Genomic DNA, 17,326 nt, shown 5'->3' on the forward strand with positions numbered 1-17,326 from the left:
ATCTCCTGTAACAGTGTAATGTGCCGAAAAAGTGCTATGTCCACCTCTCTTGCCATTTCTCTGGTAGTCAGACGACGTCCCGGATCAACACAACCTTAACTTTAGAAATGATTTGGTCGTTTCGTCATTTCTTAATCTGCGTGATGCCCATAAGGTCTTCACCGAAAGCCATCTGAATTTTCCGAATGGTTTCCACCTGGCTGTCTCTCTCAGTTTCTGAAAAAATTTTGATGCAGCAAAGTGGCAGTCGCTCAGCCATTTTCCTGACAATGAAAATCTGCCGAGGGGGCTGGACCACTCCTCCCACAAAGCGTGCTCACAGGCGAATGACGCAACCGACAGGCGTGAAAAAACTCACGCATGCGCACGAAGGTTCAACCTTGGCTGATGCAATCACACGTGATTCAAATCCATATGCTTTTTGCAAAAAATAAAAAGGTCGGATAGTTTTCTAACAGACATCGTGGAGCCTTTTAACACTTACCAATGTACCACATGATTTAATGCTATCAGAACAATTATTCCAAATTCTAACACCTTTTACAGAAACACAATGACTTTTAACAGTAGTTCGAATCTTTCTTCTTTAAAATATCAATGTTCCTCGCAAATAACTGGACTCCCTCATTTTAAACAACTCCTGAACATGTAGAGGCTTAGAGGGCACCACCAGAAGCTGAAAGGTTTTAGTCATGCTCATGCTCCCATGAACCATTTTACTGAAAATGTCTGAAGGACCTAAAGGACATGGTTAGATGAGAAGGAGCTTTTCCAGTGGTATTAGTTATATTAGTGATCACTTGCCGGTTTATGTTGTTTATAACTCTTTAGGTGATAAAGTTGATCATGATGGCACTCCAAATTTTAAAAGGAAAATAACTGAGGAATCTATGGCCAATCTTAGAGCGGATTTATTACACCAAGACTTGTGTGGCACCTTCATTGAAGACATCGACCGATTGTACGATAAACATTGTACACTGATACCAAACGTGGGATGCAAGCAAACTACTGATAAACCTTGGATCACTAAGGGACTGCTGAATGCATGCAAAAAGAAAACATTTTTGTACAAACAATTTTAAAAGTGTAGAACAACTGTGGCTGAGAGTAAATACAAGACATATAAAAACAAGTTAACCAGTATCAAGAGAGCTTGCAAAAAGCAGTATTACAGTGATTTGTTGGGAAAAAAACAGAACAAACATCAAAGGTACTTGGAAGCTCTTTAGTGAAATTATCAAAAAAAATAAAAAAGTTGTCAAAGATTATCCAACATATTTTTACTCAAATACTGATACAGAGGTCAAGAAAAAGAAAGCTACAGTAGATCATTTTAATGAATATTTTGCCCATGTGGGGAAAAGATCAGTTCAATTGTACCTTCTAATAGGAGTTCTTGGGAAAACAGGAAAATGAGGATGAACTTTTCAGATTCCATGTTTATTAGAGAAACTGATGAATATACAGTAGTGTTCAGAATAATAGTAGTGCTATGTGACTCAAAAGATTAATCCAGGTTTTGAGTATATTTCTTATTGTTACATGGGAAACAAGGAACCAGTAGATTCAGTAGATTCTCACAAATCCAACAAGACCAAGCATTCATGATATGCACACTCTTAAGGCTATGAAATTGGGCTATTAGTAAAAAAGGGGATGTTCACAATAATAGTAGCATCTGCTGTTGATGCTACAAACTCAAAACTATTATGTTCAAACTGCTTTTTTTTTAGCAATCCTGTGAATCACTAAACTAGTATTTAATTGTATAACCACAGTTTTTCATGATTTCTTCACATCTGCCAGGCATTCATTTTATTGGTTTGGAACCAAGATTTTGCTCATTTACTAGTGTGCTTGGGGTCATTGTCTTGTTGAAACACCCATTTCAAGGGCATGTCCTCTTCAGCATAAGGCAACATGACCTCTTCAAGTATTTTGACATATCCAAACTGATCCATGATACCTGGTATGCGATATATAGGCCCAACACCATAGTAGGAGAAACATGCCCATTGTTGTGTGGGCCGCTGAAGAGGAGGTACTGCTGGCCCACCACCACAAGATGGCGCCCTGCTTGAAGTGCGGGCTTCAAGCACGAGAGGGCGTCGGAGCGACCAGGAGTGACAGCTGTCACTCATCATCCGTACCAGCTGTCACTCATCCACTACTCATCACCACCACCATAAAGGCCGGACTGCAACTCCACCTCCCCGCCGAGAAATCAGCTACCATTCAGGTAATATTCTCTGCTGTACTTAACACTGACTAATAGTCTGAACTTCTTTGCAGCCATTTTCCTGTGGGTGTTGCCTTATCTGTGGGATTGGCGTTTGGTGTGATCAGCGACGGCGTCGCTTCACACCCCAACCAGATAAGTGGTTAGACAGGAGCTGCACGAGTGTGTGATTGGAGGTGGAGGTTCTCCCTCCTAATTGTATACAGACTGTGGGATTACTGAGTGTGCGAACTCACACTCATCAGGACTGTCTCTGTTCTCTGCCAGCAGTACCGGGTCTGACTGCTGAAGACAGCGGCCACCTGGGGCGCAGGGCTTGGTGGCTCCGGTGTTCTTCAGCTCCGTTGGTGGTGGAAGCTGTGTGGGATCCGGCTCTCCTCTCGCCAGGTGTCTTCTATCGTCGAGCCTGCCCACACGTCACCTGGTGTATGATTGACAGTCACCATATTGTTATTGTCTGTACGTCGTTGTGCGATTCACAACATTAAATTGTTACTTTTGGCTTATCCATTGTCCGTTCATTAACGCCCCCTGTGGTGGGTCCGTGTCACGACACTTTCACAACACCCATATCATGATGCACCACCATGCTTCACTGTCTTCACTGTGAACTGTGGCTTGAATTCAGAGGTTGGGGGTCGTCTCAAACTGTCTGCAGCCCTTGGACCCAAAAATACCAATTTTACTCTCATCAGTCCACAAAATATTCCTCCATTTCTCTTTAGGCCAGTTGATGTGTTCTTTGGCAAATTGTAACCTCTTCTGCACGTCTTTTATTTAACAGAGGGACTTTGTGGGGGATTCTTGCAAACAAATTAGCTTCACACAGGCGTCTTCTAACTGTCACAGCACTTACAGGTAACTCCAGACTGTCTTTGATCATCCTGGAGCTGATCAATAAGTGAGCCTTTGCCATTCTGGTTATTCTTCTATCCATTTTGATGGTTGTTTTCCATTTTCTTCCACGCGTCTCTGGTTTTTTGTCCATTTTAAAGCATTGGAGATCATTGTAGATGAACAGCCTATAAATTTTTGCACCTGCATATGTTTTCCCCTCTCCAATCAACTTTTTAATCAAACTACGCTGTCTTCTGAACGTCCCATTTTCCTCAGGCTTTCAAAGAGAAAAGCATGTTCAACAGGTGCTGGCTTCATCCTTACATAGGGGACACCTCATTCACACCTGTTTGTTACACAGAATTGATGAACTCACTGACTGAATGCCACACTACTATTATTGTGAACACCCCCTTTCTACTTTTTTTTTTTTTTTACTAATAGCCCAATTTCATAGCCTTAAGAGTGTGCATATCATGAATGCTTGGTCTTGTTGGATTTATGAGAATCTTCTGAATCTACTGGTACCTTGTTTCCTATGTAACAATAAGAAATATACTCAAAACCTGGATTAATCTTTTGAGTCACATAGCACTACTATTATTCTGAACACTACTGTAAATATTGATATAATACACAAACTAAAAGGAAAAAGTCAACTGATCACAATAATTTTGATATGTCTGATCAAAAATATAACTGTGTAATTAAACCTTCAACTTACACCTCTAACTTGTCATTATGACTGGGAGATTTCCTTACAAAATGAAAAGAGCTGAAGTGGTACTGCTGTTCAAATCTGGTGAAAAACATGCTTTTTCAACCTATTCACCTTATTCAGCCCCACCCACTTTTACAACAGAGGCATTTCCGTTTTGTCTTAGGACTTCTGGTGAGCGGTGTTTTCAATACAGAACAAGATATTACATGGGTAGAAACAAAAACCTTTTTGAAAAGCTCAAAGGGAATGACTCTGGCTCATCCAGGTCGTAACAGAGTGGGAAGACATGAAAAAGTGGCCCGCGATTATTTTTTAACTACTTTGTGTTAACCTTCTCTGCTTCCTTGCTTTTGGGTCCAGATCAAACCCTGGGTCGGCTTCAATCTCGCACCCAAACCGTAACAGAAGTCTCTGGCCATAAAATGGACCCAGCGGGAGCAGAGTTGCTCCGGTTCCAGGGAAAGAGGCAACAGTTTTTGGATTCAATCTGGGATTAATTACAAACACTCTCTGCCCAGGTTAAACATGCTGACACTCGCATTACAGAGCTCGCAGCTCAAGTCACATCGCTCCCTGCCGTTTCAACGGCGGCCCCGCCTCCTCCCGTGCAGGTAGATCCAACATCCATTGTTTCAGCTCCCGAGCCTTTAATTTGTCACTCAGAGCCATATGCTGGTAGTGTAGAGACCTGTGCATCATTTCTGATGCAGTGTTCATTGGTTTTCGCCCAACGGCCCTCTTATTATTCCACAGACAGTAGTCGGGTCTTGTACGTGACAAATCTGCTTCGGAGTGATGTCATTCTAAAAACAAAAACAAAAAAAATTTATTTTTCTGAACTTGACGTTGTAGACCAATCATCACTCAGTTTTTCATTGGTCGATTATCTGTTTTTTGGTGTGGGTTGTTTTGGTGTTAGGGGTTGAATACTAGTTTGTAGTATGTTTGGTGGTCTGTTTGAGTGGACACACAGGCGGGCGGAAGCGCAGCTCTTTGGACTCAGGTGTGTTCATGATTATTACCCTTCCAGGGTTTGATTGTAAATGTCATCTGGGGGGTGTTGGATCATTTTTTGTTTTCTCCCAGTTTTTCCCCCTGGGGTTTGATTGTAAATGTCCTCTGGGGGGCAATGGGTCGTTTTTTCATTTTTTGTTTTCTCCCAGTTTTTCCCCCTGGGGTTTGATTGTAAATGTCCTCTGGGGGGCAATGGGTCGTTTTTTCATTTTTTGTTTTCTCCCAGTTTTTCCCCCTGGGGTTTGATTGTAAATGTCCTCTGGGGGGCAATGGGTCGTTTTTTCATTTTTTGTTTTCTCCCAGTTTTCACCCCTGGGGTTTGATTGTAAATGTCCTCTGGGGAGCAATGGGTCATTTTTTCATTTTTTGTTTTCTCCCAGTTTTTCCCCCTGGGGTTTGACTGTAAATGTCCTCTGGGGGGGCAATGGGTCATTGTTTTTTTCATTTTTTGTTTTCTCCCAGTTGATTGTGATGTCCTCTGGGAGGCGTTGGATGCTCCCACAAGTGACTTTGGACCTCGATTGTTCCTCGGCTGTGGTTATTACTCCCAGGGTTTGATTGTGAATGTCCTCTGGGGGGTGTTGGACCATGCATGTCCTCCGGGGGCGTTGGATTACTTTTTGTTGATTTATTTTTGAAGTGGTTTACGGGACTTTTTTGGTTGTTGGACTGCATTTTTTTTTTCTTCAGCAAACGCTCCACAGCCATGTCTTATTGTCTCCTCGCTGACCTGACCTATGTTCCTAGGATGTGCCTTTCCCATTGGCCTGCATGGCTCCGCCCTTGTCTCCGCCATGGACCCTGGATGGTCGCACCGCATCTTCTCAGCCGTGGACCGTCGGGCCGCGTGGCTCCACCCTGTCTCTGCCATGGACCCTTGACGGGTGTGCCATTCCGGTTTCGGGTCTGTATGTTCGCCAGGAGGCTCCCCGTGGGGGTGGTGGGGTGGGGGTGGGGGGGTGGTGGTGGTGGTGGTGGTACTGTCATGGACTGGGCTGTTTGGCTGGCTGTTGTTTTCTTTATTTCCACCAGGTGGCGCGCAAGCGGATCTGAGCATCTGGAGACCTCAGCTGCAGCTCGTTTCCACCTGATCAGGAGCTGCTGCATTTAAAGCTTGGTGATGCAGTTGTTGATTGCCAGAGACTTTTCACTTGATGATGTTACATTGATGCTGAGGCCGACTCGTGTTTGATGATCATGTTTCTGGTGAAGAGGAGGATTTGCTGAGGATGACTACTGTTCAGCCATCAGACAGCACACTTCCTGAGGTAATCCAGGTTCTCTATCTCCCGTTATAGAGCCTGCAACTTTGGCGTTCCCTTGCGCCTCCCTGTTTGAGCTGCTATGCCAATTTGTTTGATCAGCTTCTACCTGCAGCTTGTATCTGGAACTTTCTCTGCTCTGCACCTGCCGGTGAAGTGTTTGATGCTAAACTCAGCTTGGAAGTATTTGCTGTGTAAATCTGACTGTGAACACTCTTAAAATAACAGTCTGCGTTATAAAGTGTTTGGACTCACCTCAGCCTCTCCTCCTCCTCAGAAACTCAGCTCCGTCGCGGCCACCTGGTGCCAGCTCCCCTTCTGGTCCAGTTCTCGCTGTGGCTTCCAGCTGTTCTACCACCTGGAGCGGGCCGTGTCCTCCACTCTACAGACCGCCTGACTTATAAGTTGTTCTGTTGATCTGTGTGTAATTAAATATCAGTTATTCCTTCTATCCTTCTCTGCTTCCTTGTGTTTGGGTCCAGATCAAACCCTGGGTCGGCTTCAATCTCGCACCCAAACCGTAACAGCACAGGTTGTCCTGAAAAAAAGAGACATAAAACTTGATTGTGGGATGCAGGGAGAGGTGTTAACAGCAATAATAAAACATTTACGCCAGGCGAGTGAACTGTCCGAAAAATGCCCTCGGACCCCAGAGGGTTAAGTCAGAGTGGAGAGAGACGCACACGTCTCTCACCTCTGATCTGCTTTCAGCGGTGTGGATCACAAACTGCTCAGTGCCGCTGACTGCTGATCTCTGCTGTTTGTAGCTGATTCGACACGAAGAAAATGAGAAATGCATTTCTTATTTCTTTAATTATTTTGTTGAAATGGCAAAATAAAATGAAAGTATGACTCTATAAGCTTGAAATATGATCAAATTGAAAGTTTTTCAGCAACATTTCAGTTCATTTTGTTATGTGCCGACGTGAGTTGAGGCGCAGACCTGCGTCTGACTGAACCCAGCGCTAAATAACCAGAAAGCGGTTCCAAAAAACAAAACAATTTTATTATCCCCCTCTTGTGCAAAACTCGGTGTACAACATAAAGTGCATTTGTCTGGCGGAGTGAAGGACGGCGTGCTCTCCCGCGCCCAAAGGGATCGAAGCCTGGCACTTCTGGACTCACATTCACCGCCAAACACCCCCCAGGTGGACACGACAAACTGACTCTGTGAAGGATAGAAGAGGTGAGGTAAGTCAACAGCTACAACTAATATCCTTCAAAGGCACACACTATCAGCAACACATTCAGGTCTGAATTTAAGCTTTATGTAAATGAGCAGCTTCTCACAACAGGTGGAGGATCATCTGTCCGCATGCCACGGCCGTGAGAAGCGAGCTGCACAACTCTCATCAATATTCACATATACTGCGTAACAAAATACCAAATTACTGTTAACACTTATTCAGACAATCAATCACCTCTGATGTGTGCTGACAGCATGTGTCCCTCACCTGTCCTCCTTCACAGGCACGATGTGTCAAACCCAGGCGCGGTCCTCAGCGTCTCACAAACGAACGTCACAAGGTCGAGTTCCCGGCAATTCTGCTTGAATCACTCATGGCTTAAATGCAGAACGCCATCTCATTATCTGCTTCAGCTGAAAGTCTTTAAGGTTACACATGAGCACCATCCACAGGTGCTGCAAATCATACTGATGAGGGTGAAGGACTCTTCTGCCAGCACCTTCTCCACAGACAAAAACCAGTTTGCATACCACCTGGAGAGCAAAGAAAAGAAAAGAACACCAAAATGTCCAGCCAAACCCCCCCAACACACAACACATTTGTTGTCCTGGGCGGTACAGCCAATTTGAAACCGAGAGCCAGGATGAAATTTGCAGTACTGGGTGGTACTTCCCAGCATCTCCCACTGTAGCTAGAACCCTGTCCAATACTGAACAAAAATTAGGGTTCTCTTGTGCAAGCAGTCGACAGTGTATAGGGGAGCAACCACTGATTCCTTTTATTTTTTTCTTCAATTTTCTTGCCACACTACATAATGCCAAAGATGCAGTTACTATGTCCCTTTTAGGTTACTGTATCAACATGGTGGTGCAGCATGGCATCCACCAGGAGGGGGCTTGTTCTCATGTAGATATTCTAAGTAGAGGCGGACATTTTTCTGGAATCCCACGGGTCATGGGATTCCCGTGGGATTCCAGCCCAGTCTCGTTTTTTTTTTTTTTTGTTTTTTTTTTGTGCTCCCATGACGAAATGAGTCAAATTTTCGTGACAGGGTTTTATTTAACTCACTATTCCCAACCCTACTCCTACCCCCGACCCTAACCTTAACCATAACCTAATCTTACTCTTTCCCCCCACCCTAACCATAATCACCCCCCCCTTCACTTTTAATTTCGTGCAGCCATCATGGAATGAATTGTAATGAATTTGTGCTGCCGTGACAAAAATGAGGCACTTTTTGTCACAATATCACAAACCAATAGATTAATGTATATTTTTGTGCTGCTGAATCACGACTTGCCGTGAGACCAGGTTGAGGATTCCCATAGGATGGGAGTCAGTTTTGCTATTTATCACGTGATTGGGACGGTACGGGATTAAAAGTTCACAGGAGCAGATGGGCGCGGGCACCAAGATTTTAGGCAGCGAGCTGTCCTGCTGTTATTTAGGTGATCAATTTTTGAAAAAGACGCCAAAAACAATGCGGGCAACTTTGCTTAAAGCCGTCTAAAATTAGGACTGAGTCCAATCGCTGCAGCCGTCTGTGTGTGTGTGTGCGTGTATGTGTGTGTGAGTCGGCTCGCTGTGAGGAGGGGCAGGGGAGGGGTATGAGCTGCTTCGGTCAGTGCACACAGAGAGAGCGCTGAGAGCAGAATGAAGAAACACCTTACAAGAAACAAAACATGGCACTGATCTGTCGGTACGTCCTGTTCACACTGTGTGCACATTAATACTGAATTCATGAGATGAAATAAATGGTCAAAATTCCTTAAAGATGAGAATATATGAATGAACGTCATAAAAATCACACACGCGAGTTAAAAAAAACCTGATGTGGAGGAACTCTGCAGTGATGTTCAGAAGCAGAAATCACATAAAGCAGCAGAGAACTCTGTTATTTTTCCAAAGATATTTATTTTAGATGGCTTAATGTCGTTTTATGTTCAACCACAAAATGTGACTGAGGAGGAGAAAAAACAGGAAATGAATTCTAGTCAGAATAAAAATACAAGCTGCTGAGTTTTGTTATTAAGTTATAAGGCTGCGGCTCTGCGTTTCATTTATTTCAAGTTACCTCTTATTATTTTAAAAATCATTAGCGTCAAATCAGTCTGCATTGTTCAGTTTTTCCTGCACGTTTGTGTATTTTTTCCTTTTTCATAAGAGTTTGGTCTTTGTGTTTGTTGTACAAAGTCTGAAAAAACAATAACATGTTAACACTTTTCTTTATAGCAGTTCTGTAATTTCAGAAATGCAACAGAAACAATCACAAATCAGAAAAAAGTAGGAACTGTATGTAAAATTAAGATAAAAATAAAAATGTTGCACTATTCCCAGTTTCTACTTTCCACTCACACCCACAGAAGCCAAACATTCTTCCAGAGTTGTCTTGGTGGCTTCCCTCACTTGTCTTCTTCCGGCATGGACATTTAGTTTTTGAGAACTGCCTACCTGACACAGATATACCATAAAGTACCACACTGTTTGTATTTTTGAATGATTGATATAAATGAAGTCTAAGAAATATTCAGTGAGTTGGAAATGTTCATGTATTCATCCCCTGACATTTCTCAAGAAAACTGGCTGTAAAACTGATGAATTAATTCTTATATTTAGAATAAACTGCCCTGTCCAAACCTTTTTTTATTGGAAAATGATGCAGGCCTTAAATATAGGAATGGATATATTGACAAAAAATAAATAAAAATAAAGCTGACCTCACAAAAGATGAAAAATGTTGGCTTCATACAATCTGCAGTTACAGAAATAGAAGACAAAGTAAATGTCAGGATCATTATGTGTCCATCACCACCACATTTTGAAAAACTATAAGACCACAGGCCATGCATTATTTATGTTTTTTGTCTTTTAGTGAAGTTTTTTTAAAATTTGTATTAAGGCAATAAGTGCCTCCCTGTATTACCACAGATGAAATCTTCAAGTTGCCACATCTTCTGAAATAAAACTGTAGAAAACTAAAGCCTAAAAACTAAAAGGAGGAAAAAATGGGAGCGGTACAGAAGCGGGAGTCATTCTGAATGGGAGCGGGAGTCATTTTACCAGGAGTGGGACGGGACAGAATTTTTTTTTTTTTTTTTTTTTTTACTCTGGCCCGGGATTGGGATGGGACAGGAATTTTTCTGTGGGAGTGAGACGGGACAGGAGTGAAAATCTACTCCCGTGTCACCCTCTAATTATAAGCTTATGAACACACATTCCTTGTTGCATGTAATTATAAGCTAAAGAGTAAATGGTTATGAATGCTATATGCCATTTCTCCTCACAAACATCCTTAAATACCTACACACTATAGCTTTACTGTCCATGGGTCTTTCTTTTATTTATTTATTTTTTTGCCTTAACATCAGTCACAACAAACATCACACTCTGGGCTTCATGGATTGCATTCAAAGAGTTTATTTGAAAGTTTACTGGAGAAATATTTTTAAATATTATAAATGTTAGCCATTGATAATGATGTCATATAAACATAATCCAGGGCATCATCATTTCCTCCTTTATCTTTCTTGAACATTTGCTGTGAATAATGCAAACATGGTAATCAGCCTAGTATTATATTGTCATAAAAATGCTTATTCTCTGGTTCAGTGGGAATCCAGAATACACATTATTAAAGGGGTCATATTGTGAAAAAAAATTAAATTTCAGGAAGAATGGCTGTGGTTTCATTTTAAACATTCTCAAGTCCCATCATTCTATGACTGTACATGTTTAAGCTATCCTGCTATCAGCAAGATTTCGGCCAGAAATGGCTTGTTTTAGACTTCAGTGACATATGTCACTGCAGCCCATATATGGACTCTGGCCTGCTCTGTGAGACACGCCCACTGACTTTGACTGTGCGCTGTGCAGCACCTGTGTTTAGTCTGTGGGAAAGTGATGGACACCTTTTGACTTTTCTGAACACAGGTCATTAATCTGGTGTCACACAGGATGACCCGACACAAAATTTAAATTATTTAATCGGAAATCGGGTCCGGACTATTGTCTGGACTATGCACATGACAAATCTGGAGAAATGATGTTTCAAGGATGCATCCAAACACCTTTTGTATCCTTGTTTAAAAAAAGATGACCCTAGCCAGTGCAATACAATAAATCTGGGGGTTTCAACATGACCAAAACTATGCCATGGAACCAGAACACCATAATATCAGGTCAAGCAGGCTGACACATTATGCCAGCTGCTGGGGATGGTGTGCAGCATGAATGCTGACCACAGCAGTTTCAGCTGTGGTGATTTCCAACTTCTTCAACTTCTTGTCTGCTGTTTTGCACGCTTAAAAATAGGGTCATTGTCTCTTACTGTCTGCAAGAAGCACCCGACACAAGCAGACATGTCCTAATCGTGTCCCATCCCAACGGGTGGGCCTGTTACACCGGCTACATTTACATGCCGTTAATATTCGGGATAAGGTCAATACTCTGGTTTCTGAATCATTAGGAATAACCCGTTTACATGCTTAAGCAGACAGAGTTACTCCTGTATACATGGTCATTGGTATCATTTGGAATATTCCCATCTAAACAGCGACGCACGTCTTCCACCGGTGCTTGATTTAGTCTGGCGTTCGTGCAAATCCTGCTTCGCGTAACTTTTCGGCCACCTTCTTGTAAATGTCGCTATCTCGGTACTTTCTACCGTCAATAACAGATATTATATTCATGTCTTTCATGATACTAATGAAGTACTCGGTTTCCTCCTCGCTCTAAAAGTGTGGTGCTGTGCTGCCGCGTCTGGATTTCCCCATGCTTGTGTGCGCCGCATACAAGTAGCTGTCGTACTCAAAAGACCAAGGTTCCTTGCGGACAGGACATGCGCAGAACACAAAATAATGTTCCTTTCTATGGGGATATTCCAATGCGCGTTTATATGACCTGATATTCGGGTTAGAAAAGGAGTAACCCGGGGTCATATTCGGAATATGAGCATATTCGGGTTTTTGCGGGTGTTTACATGGCCGTGCGCAACCGGGTTATTGCTAATATTCCGGTTATGAAAGGGTTATTGGCTGCATGTAAACGTAGTCAGTGACTTCAGACAGCCGTTTTATTCATTTTTTTGTCTGTGCGATATTTTTGGCTACAAACATTAACATCTGTTTTAAGACATCTTGTGAAATATATTAGTTTGGAAGAAATGTGTATAATATGACCCCTTTAAGAATTGTTCAAAACCTTTTTTTTTTTCATCAAAGAACTCATGTTAGTTTTCAGTCCATGTATGCTGCTGTCACAGTTCTTAACACACTGAAAAAAAAAGAAAAAAAAATCCATGATGTAGCTGTTGTCCAAAATTGCAGTTAGATGTGTTGACAGTAATTTGTCCCAGCCAGGCAAAAGCAGAATTCTTAATATTTCAGATGTATTTGATTTAACATCTCTGAAGCACTGGCCAGAAAAAAAAAAAAAAACCCTAACTCACTCATTCCTTAATATTTGGAAAGAGCAGCTGATGTACATGCATCACTTAGTTACAGCTGTTTGAAACCAAAATACAAATGAACAGTATATTATTAGATCACCTTGGATCTCTATAATTTCAGCTATCCAGAATTCCTCTCTTTCATGATGTGGAAGTAGTATGTGTTTATATATGAATATATATAAATATGACTCTCCCATAAGAATGGAAGAATTCAGTGTTTTACTCTACAGACAGCCTGCAAGCATACAGTAAAAATCAGCTGCACTTTGCACATCAAACCCTTTCATTGCTAGATGATTTTCAGTGTAGCATGCAAGTAAAAATGTGCACATATTAAAAGTCTTGAGCTTCAGCCCTCTCCTCCTTATCTCTTGTCATTATGAACAACTTCAGCATAATTCTTTTTTTTTATGTACGTGATTATTTTAACAAAACAGAACAGATTTTATTTCATTATAGTTTATAATATTCTGCATTTCAAAGCATGCCAGAGAATGTTTCTGCATAGTGCTGGCTATATGAGTGCCAAAGGGTTTGATTCCTTTACAAGTAGTAGAAGTTGGTATGTACAGGCAAGGAGTGACAGAGCAGATCCAGTGTTGTCAGTGATGTGGATATCTACACCCCAAAGGTCAGCAGGAGCTCACAGAAAGTAGACCAAAGCTGAGACCAATAAGATTTTCTTAGCTGTATGTCCCCACCACAGCCCACCTACACGTCTCCTGGTAGAAACAAACGCGATTTAAAAATCTGCTCTCAGTTGGAATAACAAGCAGTATGGATTACACATATATATTCTCAGGCACAGATAATCCTACGAAGATCGGTCATCACATAAAAGGCCAAATAAGACAAGTCAACAACAACTATTTTTATGTTTGAGGTCAAATTATGGATCTCAAGATAGCATACAGGTCACGAGGTGGCTTTTTGTGAACAACACACACACACACACACACACACACACACACACACACACACACACACACACACACACACACACACACACACACACACACACACACACACACACACACACACACACACACACAAAACTGGTTCCTAAGCTTTTATGACAGATGAAGACAAGTTGTTAAATAGCAACAAATTCATTGTGTAATGGCACCCAGCTGACATGCAACACTTTTCTTAATCATTTTTGAAGCATTAAGAACTGCAGACGTCAGTGAGGAGTTGCAGGTTTGTAGGACAACATACCTGATGCTGCTGAAAATAATTTAGTACAAAGTATTAAGGCCACTGTCAAAAGAAAGAATCGAATTTATATGAATAGATCCTTGTCATTTGATTGGTCGATTGTATGTCATGTGATATTGATCATTTGTCCAATTTGCCATTGTGTTCCGTTCAGCATGGAAATTTGGTTCCATATGATCTGTACCATTGCACGCTACGACCACTGCACGCACCGCTTGTGCACACTAGTGGTGAAAGCACTTGGCAACTTATTGACGCTGCTCATTGTTTAAAGACAAAAGACAAAACAAATCCACAGCGTAAGACGTCTGGGACATCTCTAGGTGAAGTGGAACCACTGTCGAATGAGGAGCTCAACAAATTTCTGTTGCAAATTTTCACTGGACTGAGAAAAGCAGACGGCAGTGTACATGAAGACATCAGTGCATGTCTTCGGATTTGGACTACATCGTCAGCACTGTTCTTAAACTATCTGACTGTTTTTGCAAATTGAGTGACAACAATTTTGGACTGGACTGGGCTGCTATTTAAACTTTGTGCTTGAGTATTTGGAACCTGTTGATGTCAGAGGACCAGGGATGCCCAATGAAATATAAGTGTGTTTTCTCTTGTTTATAAATTAATAAAATATTAAAATTTAAGCCGTTATATGAAACAAATAATGAATGTTTTTTCATTTAATCAATGGAAAGAATATTTCATAAGTTGAAAGAGGAAATGTACCATTCAGTGAAGCACATTGAATGGTACATTTCCTCTTTCACCTCATAAAATAATTGTACCATTGAACTCATAAACTTTCATTATTTGTATATCAAGAATAAATTCATAATAAAAATGTCAAACTGACATACAAAAACCCCAAACTTTGCAGTCATCTTTGTAACTATAATTAAGTTATTTTTTTTCCTGACATACAATACGTAGTGCAATATGTGGTTATGTTATTAAATGAAATCATACAAATATTTCAAGAAAAAGTTTACTGTTTGGAGGAAATTGTTTGAAACTTTTGAAAAAAGAAATGTCATCCCTATCTCTATCAAAGATGATATTTATGGGTATATAAATACATATTCATACATACTGATGAAATGTAATAAATACACAAATATTTGAAATATGCAACCATTTTAACATTCTAAAAACACAGGATGTATTTTTGGTGATTAAAAATGGCATGATTTATTCATTTGGTTTCCTGAGCTTGGTCTGCTGTTGGATTTAGTGAGGTTTTTGCAATTCTTGCATGGTTGATCATCAGCGATTCAGTTTGTTTTTATTTATTTTTTAATTATTTATTATTATTATTATTTATTTTTATTTATTTAAACATAAATAAACAATCTAGACGGGTGAAAGGTTTCTGCAACAAAACACAATTTAAACATATCAAATTTGATTCAAACCTTTGCACAGTTGATGCCAAGCAGTAACATTTGATGGCCTCAGATGAACCTCACCCGGAAAAAGAAAAAAGTTACAGTTCCTTGACTGACTGAATGATTGAGGCTGGCTCCAAAAGCAGGAAGGTTCCCATTGAATTCTATGTTAAAATGTCCAGCTTTAGAGTAGAAATAAATATGTTTACAGCCTGGTACAAAAACAGTTTTGTTCTCTATAGGTAGTTGCCCCCTGCATGTCAACTAGTGTGCCTTAAATGTGAGAGTGGCATCAACTCAGAACATGGCACCATTTTGGTTCCAACCGCGCTGAACTACTGAGTGAACCTTTAATGTTTTCAACATTTTTAAAAATCATTTAACCACATACAACAACACACCCAGGTACAGGTGCTATCAAAATAAATATAAAAATCAAATTTGCATAAATTTACAATTTATGATGATTTGTCTAATTAATTTAAATCCTGATTTATGCTTCTGCAGCTCTGTAATTCCATGTCATGCAATGACGTACGTGGCATTTTTAAAGTTCTCCGTCTCTGGATTATGCTTGATTATGGACTAATTTGACCCTCAACAAGCTTTTTTTTTTACAATCACCTCCAATTGAAGGTAAGGTGAACATTTTCCTCTTTTTCAGACTTTGTGCTGTACAGTGGTAGGCACAGCTAACCAAAAAGTTAGCTTCGATAATTGGTAATCAGCTAACTGAAAAGTTATATTTTTTTAATGGTAAACTGATAAACTGCCTAAAATCTTTATCAGAAGCTACAGATAATTGATAATGTTCAATTTTGCCTCAAATATGTTCTCAGCAACTAAGAAGCTGATTTTGAGTTTAAACACCACCAAAGCTTCTAATAGAACCAGCGGCGATCACAAACCCAAACAGCCAATGAACCAGCACTTCTTTGTGCACTCTGCTCCCTGCTGTAGAAAAGCATCATTTACCTTGACAGAATACAGTGGTCCAGTGATGAGGCAGAGGTCTTGACACGGAAAGCAGGTTTGGATTATTGTTTTGCTTTATAAATAAAATTATTCCGGATAGACATTCATGTAAACTCTTAAAATGTACAAAGTGATATCTAACAGTACAAAGTGATATCTAACACATATCTGTTAATTTTAAAATAATGCATTAATTCTGAAGATTTGAACATTAACACACAGAAGCCAAAAGGGATTATGGGTAAACTAAGCGTCCGCTCATACTGATTGGTTGATTCATTCATTCTATGTAAAAACCAACACAAGTGAATCAATGTAACGTGTTGGTGTTTATAAATAAATGTGCTTTTGTAAAATATGTCATTTTTTTCATTTGTATATAAAAAAGAAAGAAATTTTCAAGATCCCACTAGACAGCGCCTAAGCGCACGCGTGATGACATCACAACACTATCCGGTTAGAGAGACAAGGTTTCTTTCAATAACAAGAACTGTCAAAAAAACTTTCTCGTATGCGGCTGGAGTTGTGTGGTGATAGGAATTGCCTTTTGAATGCTTGAATAACGATGTCAGTCGCACAAAGAAATCAAATAATAGCGAAAACATGTTCGGTGCAGTGTCACAATGCATCAATCAGTCACTCTGTGAGGTGTCATAACATCCGATCGGTTAGCGGCTTGGTGCGGTGTTATAACAGATCAATCAGTCGCTCTGTGAAGTGTCATGACATCAAGCCTGGTTCACATGGCAAGATAATTAGGCCGATATTGGACCCGATCTTCCCCTTCCGACAAACTTAAGGACACCCAGACAATCAGGGCAGATATTCCTGCCATGTGTAGTGTGTTAAGAAGGACATGAGGAGCTAAATGTGACATGCAGCCAATCAGAAAGCGAGGTGTTTGACCTGGGAATGTTCGTGTGTGAAATCTGTTTGTGTGTGTTGTTTTTACCATGTGACTGACACAAAACACTATACAATTAAACCTGTTGGATCTATGATTTTTTTTAAATCTCCACATGTGTGGTGTCTCAGGTTT

The 17,326-nt window shown here is 40.6% G+C and overlaps 2 long non-coding RNA genes across 2 annotated transcripts in view; one reads left to right on the plus strand and one right to left on the minus strand.

The window, feature by feature from the left end:
• On the plus strand, nucleotides 1–13,059 carry LOC117512185. Its single transcript, XR_004561236.1, has 3 exons — nucleotides 1–13; nucleotides 8,007–8,012; nucleotides 12,921–13,059. It is a non-coding gene; the product is annotated as an uncharacterized LOC117512185 (long non-coding RNA).
• LOC117512191 overlaps nucleotides 12,334–17,326 on the minus strand; it is a 19,125-nt gene continuing 14,132 nt past the window's right edge. Inside the window, exon 3 of the long non-coding RNA XR_004561237.1 lies at nucleotides 12,334–13,053. This is a non-coding gene — a long non-coding RNA (uncharacterized LOC117512191). The remainder of the gene's footprint in view (nucleotides 13,054–17,326) is intronic.

This window comes from Thalassophryne amazonica, chromosome 1 (assembly GCF_902500255.1).
Source record: "Thalassophryne amazonica chromosome 1, fThaAma1.1, whole genome shotgun sequence".
Classification (NCBI taxonomy): domain Eukaryota; kingdom Metazoa; phylum Chordata; class Actinopteri; order Batrachoidiformes; family Batrachoididae; genus Thalassophryne; species Thalassophryne amazonica.